The following is a 6,000-nucleotide window of genomic DNA, read 5'->3' as shown; positions in this document are numbered from 1 at the left end:
TCCCCTCCCAGCCTCAGCGTGGAACAGCAGAAGGGAGGTGGGTCTGAAAACACCTTCGCCAGGAACCGAGGCATGTATACCTGCCACAAGATAAAAACTGGACACTGAGCTTGAGCATGCCAAAAGCACAGGGCACGGCCACCCCTGATGTGTGGCAATGGGAGAGGAAGGGGCAGCACGGGATGGAAGCAGCCATTCTGCTGCTGTGTCCTCTGTCGCGCCCACCCTGCTGAGGTTCAAGGGTGTGATGGTGTGTGCACCCTCCCGCCACGCAACCCCAGCATCCCAGCAGTGAAGGAATGAACAAACCTAGAGACACTAACGCTGTGCACAAATTCAGAACAGATGTTCCAGCAAGAACCTGAAAAAAGTACTTAATTAAGAAATGGATGGAGGGATCCTGTTCCTTTTTACTTTGTTGGGGTTTTTTTTCCCCTGGAAAGTGCTCTCATGAGCCTGAGGGCCACGCCAGTGGCTTACTGCAGTGTCTCGTCATGGGACGGGTGAAAGATCCCCTTTTGGGATGACTTATTCAAAACCTGGTCTCTTTTATTTCACATCTGCTACAAGAGAAGCCAATGCAAGGAAAGGAAGAGCTCTTCTGTTACACCATCTTGCAATAATTCAGGACAATTGAAGGGACAAAAACCAGAAAACAACCCCAAAACCCGAAGGAGCAGGGGAAGAGAGAACAACTCACAAGAAGAAAAAGAATCAGCCATTCCTAAACACAGAGTGGTGATGCAGCCAAACCAAACAGTAATGATTCATGGACCTGTCTTCACCCTTCATTTTTCCTATAATGAGCAAAGAAACCACAGAAATGTGGAACTGAGGTCTCTCTCCACTTCCTAGGAATAAGGAGGACGATCCATGAGACTCCACTGCCCTTTGAGGGGATTCATCATTGTTCAGCTCCTGTGTGCTCAGGCCAGCCTCATCACCAGCCTCCTTGCCCATCTCACCTCATCTCAATTCACCCATTGTCCTTGATGGGCTGGGTTTGCTTTCCCCCTGTACGAGGGAGATGGAAACAGGTACCACAGCCAGGTGTCTGCTCCTGCCTTTGTCTCCTCCTGCTGGTGGGGCCAGCTGGACAACAAATACATGTTGTCCCAAGCCAGCCCCACTCACAGCTCAGCCTGAGGTCACTGAAGCCAGCAGGAGCCATCTCCTCTCCAGGCTTGAACAGAGTTGGCTTGGGAGCACATGCACACCCCATTTGGGAGGCCCAGCTGTGCACAGACAGGCAGCAGCCTCAACCCTAAAGCCAAAGAAACACAGCTGGGAGCTCCCAGAGGGGCACAAGACTGAAGACCACAGCTTAGCTCTCTTTTGAACATCAGAGAGATCCCAAAAACTATGGATGGACTTGTTCTGTGCCAATAGCTGCAAGAGCTCACAACACTTCTTCCCCTATCCCGAAGGCCCAGGAGCCTTTGTGCTTCCTGCCTGCAGCTCAGCCAGGGAACAGGTTGCATTCTCACTTCCTGAGCTGCACCACACAGAGCCCCCTGGGTCTGGCTGAACAGCTTTGAAGAGGTGGCAGAGCACACCCTGGAAACTAGGATAATTCCTCTGTCAATGCCTCCATAACAATGGACAGCTCGGAGCAACCATATTGTCACCTTCTCAACCCCAGCACAGCCTTGCGTTTTCATATGATCTCCCCAGTCACCATGGTGGCCACCTACAGCCTAGGGCTTCAGAGAAGGATTGTCCCCAAAGGCTCTGGAATTTTGCCTTCCTTGTTTCACCACTGTGTGGTGGCAGGGGCTGTCTACCACATCCCCAACTGAGCCTGCAGGGGAAGGTAGTTCAGATGTCTCCGGGTCCATGCTCACTCTCTGATTTGCTTTGGGAGCTGAGTGGCTCTGAGCCCTCTTTGAAGCCATGAGTTGCTTCTCTCCCTCTCCAGAATGTTGGCAGCCCTCCAGGGCTTACCTGCAGGTGAGTAGCTCAGAGCTGAGTCAAATCCCAGGGCATCCTAAGATAGACATTCAATCCCGGGACAGAAAGGTCCATCTCCCAACACAGTTTAATCCCAAGGGAGCCCACCAAACCCCATTGGGAAGAATCACAGCAACGGGGCAGCAGAAAGCTTCTCTCCACAGATACATGTCAGGATATGACTATTATCTGAGTGTGTTACCAAGGCAGGTTTACTTTCAGCCTCTATCCTTGCTTCAAATATCTGCTGCAGTCTCCACATGGCAACAGAGAGCTGGTCTTGCTACCCGTTCATTCAGCAGTCTGGGTCACACATTGCTTGGTCTCACAAGGACTGGTCCTGCCAACTGGCTAACCATGTCCTCTCCTGTTCAAAGCAGTGCTCCAGTCCCTGCAGCCCTTCAGGGATGTGAAAAAAATTCAATCAGATCCAGCAGCTCAATAACACTTTGCCTTGGACCTCAGCAGATGAGTGGCAGGGACCAGAGGGAGCAGTAAGAGATGCAGGAAAGCTGAAATGGAGTGTTCCTCCTGGTTATATTTCATTTTCATGCTGTGTCTGCAGCTTCTCATTCAAGTCAGGGAGCAAAGAGACAAATCGCTGAAGACAAGCCACTTTACAAGGGTTTCTATTCCCATTTTGTCGCCCCTGGGGATTCTTCTTGCACTGCCCCCGAGCCTCCTGGAGAATGGCTTGACGTTTGCAGAGGTTGCTCACCTCCTCAGAGTGGAAATGCAAGTGTTTGTTCAGCTTCTCAGGGGGCTGGTTATCTTGTTAGATTTGTAAGAGCATTTAACAGGTTGCTTAGCTGCACGCCCTTGAAATATCTAAGGCAGCATTTTTCAAAAGTACCATCAGCATCACGCTGGGCTCAAGCTAATTATCCCCATCTCCCAGCAGGACAATTGGCTCAGTCCAGCACACAGTGCTGACCCAGCCACAGGACTGCCTCCACAGGCACACCTGTGCCTGCCTGTCTCAGAGCCTGGGCAGGTACCACCTGGGCATTCCTGCTTCTCTCCTATCCTCAGTTCCTCACTGTGCCCAGATGTGGGAGTACCAAGACAACCACTGTGGAGATGGACACCTGTCCAGACCAAAACTTTATGTCTCCTGGTGTAGAGGCCGTAACTGCCAGGCATAGCCTCACAACATCCCAGGTTTTCAAGGGTGTTTGCGATGTCTCCATGCCATTCCCTCTGCCTAGGACAGAAGTGGCATTTCAGAGTCCCTCCAGACCACAAAGGAGCTCAAACTTCCCTGTCTGGCAAGTCCCATCCCGCAGGTTTCCTTTGGGCCATCACAAAAGTTTTCCTTCCCCTCTTTCCTCCTCTGTGCCCATCTTGGTGTTGTCTGCCCCTTCTCCTTAACATCCACTGGAGTACTTTCTTACTCCTCATTACACTGATTTTTTATCGGAAAAAGTCACCTCCTTGTACCTGGTATGTATCCTGCCAGGCCTCCTCATCCCTTCCATGCTGAGATCCATGTCCTCTAACATCCAACCCTGCTGCTGGTCAAACAGACCAGAGGATGGCAGAGTGGTCTTGTCAAACTGGGCATGATAGTCCAAGAGGACACCAAGGTGAAGGGGTCACTGCCAAGCTGGGCTCTGTGCCTTCCCTCCCCACAGGGAGATAAAGGCCAGCAGACAGCTCTGTCAGGGCCCTCATGTCAGCTGGAGAGCAGGAGAATCCAGGAGACACTACAACCATGTGGGACAGGGGCAGTCACCTCGGGAGCAATTAATGTCCCCTGGTGCAAGTCAGATGTCATTGCACCCTTGTTAGCACGATCCAGCTCGTGCCACCTCCTGTGCAATTCATAATCATTTAACAAAGCCACTGATGTCAAATTAGCCAAACATCAGTAAGCAGGGAATGGTTGTTACATTCATCCTGTTAACTGATGGCTAATTATCTCGTTGTGCCTCCCATGTACTAATTGCAAACTGTTTCCTATAGCCCACCAGTACCATCTAAGCTTTAGGAAGGACTGAGGCAGCAGATGTGTTTCTTCAAGCTTCTGTACCTACCCTTGGAGGTATACCCTTGGATTGCAATAGCTGCACTATTGAGGATCTGGCCTTCCCCATTTTTGCTAATAGCACTAGCTGTTCAGAGAGGAGTTTGCAACTATTTAGCTCCATCAGAGGATTGGGGGATGGTGTCAGCATCCCTTTGGACAATAGAGGAGTCTGATGCAAAGCCAGGCTCCGGGGGCTGGTGGCAGAGCCAAGGGGCTCCAGGCTACAAGCAGCCACCAAGCAGTCAGTGGAGGCAGCAAGGACCTCTTTGCCCAGTGGATTGCAGGTTACTGTGATTACAGGGAAGGACAAGGCATCTGAACACCCTGCTCCGCGCACAGCTGCTAATCACAAAATCACAGAATGGCCTGAACTGGAAGGACCTTAAAGACCATCTTGTTCCAACCACCCTGCCGTGGGCAGGGACACCTTCCACTCGACCAGGTTGCTCAGAGCCCCTGAGCTCTAGCTGGACACTGCCTGGGATGGGGCATCCACAGCTTCTCTGGACAGCCTGTGCCAGTGCCTCAATACGCTCACAGCAGCCTGGGGCACAGGGCTGGAAATGCATCTCAGCTCTATTCTGAGTCTGGGAGGTGCTGTAAGGCAAACCCTAGAGATAGTTGTGCCAAATGTTGTGCCAAATACAGGGACAAAGCACTGCAAACACTGCTGTTAGCCAGAGATGTGAAACTTGCCTTCAGGACACTCCAAAATGCAGCTTCGGGCAGTGCAGCACAGGCCCCCAAGAAGGGCAATGCCCCACAGCCTGATTTTTCTGCCCCATCTTGCCCTTCTCACCACCCTGTGAGTGCCCATATTGTGTCTGGTGACTCATGGACACTCCTGGGCCCTCAAAGTTTGGAAGAGTAGTTTCTCCACCTGGGCCAAGAGTGAAGGTCTCTCCAGGGTGTGCAAATGGTGACACATTGGAAGGAAGAAGCTCTGAAAGAAGGCAGAAAGGGAAGGACTCCTGAGAGCATCCTTGAGCACCAGGGATAATTAAGTGGGCTTCCTGCCAGATTCTCCAGATGTCTAATTAATACAGTAAGACCTCATCTGGCTGATCCCAGTGCAGAAGGCTCACCAGCTCAGCCTGTTTTCCTTCGTAATGGGATGAAGGCAGCCACTGAGCTGCTGGGCTCAGAGCTCTTCCTGCTGGCCTTTCTACTCTTGCCTGATCTGGGTATCCAGCTGGGGAACAGTGGGATACAAACCTCACCATGCAGACCCCAAGGGAGCCACAGCAGACCCAAACCCAGTCCTTGGAAGACTCCCTCACATGCTCACTACACACACTCTGGTTTCCAAAGGAGCCATGAGGACAGACAGCATGCAGGAAACATTGTTGTAGGGCAAACCAATGCTGTCTCGCAGAGAAATCTGGCAAATCCTGTCAGTCGTGTGCAGCTTGCCACAAAAACATCTTATATCTTTGCTTTGGGTCTGTGCAAGCTCACAAAAGCACAAGCAGTGTTGGGGGGAAATTCCTGGCACAGCATGGCTGGTCATGAGGGACTGCCCAGGGCAGGAAGACAGGCTCAAATACTGCAAGCTGCAAAGCTGCTAGAGAAGACACCTTGGCTGCTGCACAAGCAAAGACAGAAAACAAAAATATTGAAAGAAGGTCCAATGCACATTTCCTCCACAGATACCCAGAAATTTTTGCCATCTGGAGTGCCACTTCCCTCCAAAAGACCACAGAGACCTCACGGATCCAGCTGAATATGATATCCCTCTTCTGACGGAGCAGCCATTGTAAGGCTGATGGGGGTGTCTGCTGCACCCTGCTGCAGTGCAGGACCAGCCAGCCCTCACTGCTGTGGGTTCAGAGAGAAAAACAGACCTCTCCTGAGGGAGGAGGGATGGGAGGCAGTGAGGAATACTTGCATCTTTTATGTCAGGAACGACCTCCAAGATCAATGAGTGCAACCTTTCACCAACCACCACCTTGTCAACTAGGGCACAGCACAAAGAGCCATGTCCATGGGTTCCTCAGACACCTCCAAGGATGGTGACTCCA

Source organism: Prinia subflava, chromosome Z (assembly GCF_021018805.1).
Source record: "Prinia subflava isolate CZ2003 ecotype Zambia chromosome Z, Cam_Psub_1.2, whole genome shotgun sequence".
NCBI lineage: Eukaryota > Metazoa > Chordata > Aves > Passeriformes > Cisticolidae > Prinia > Prinia subflava.
Note: the sequence above shows the minus strand (reverse complement) of the source record.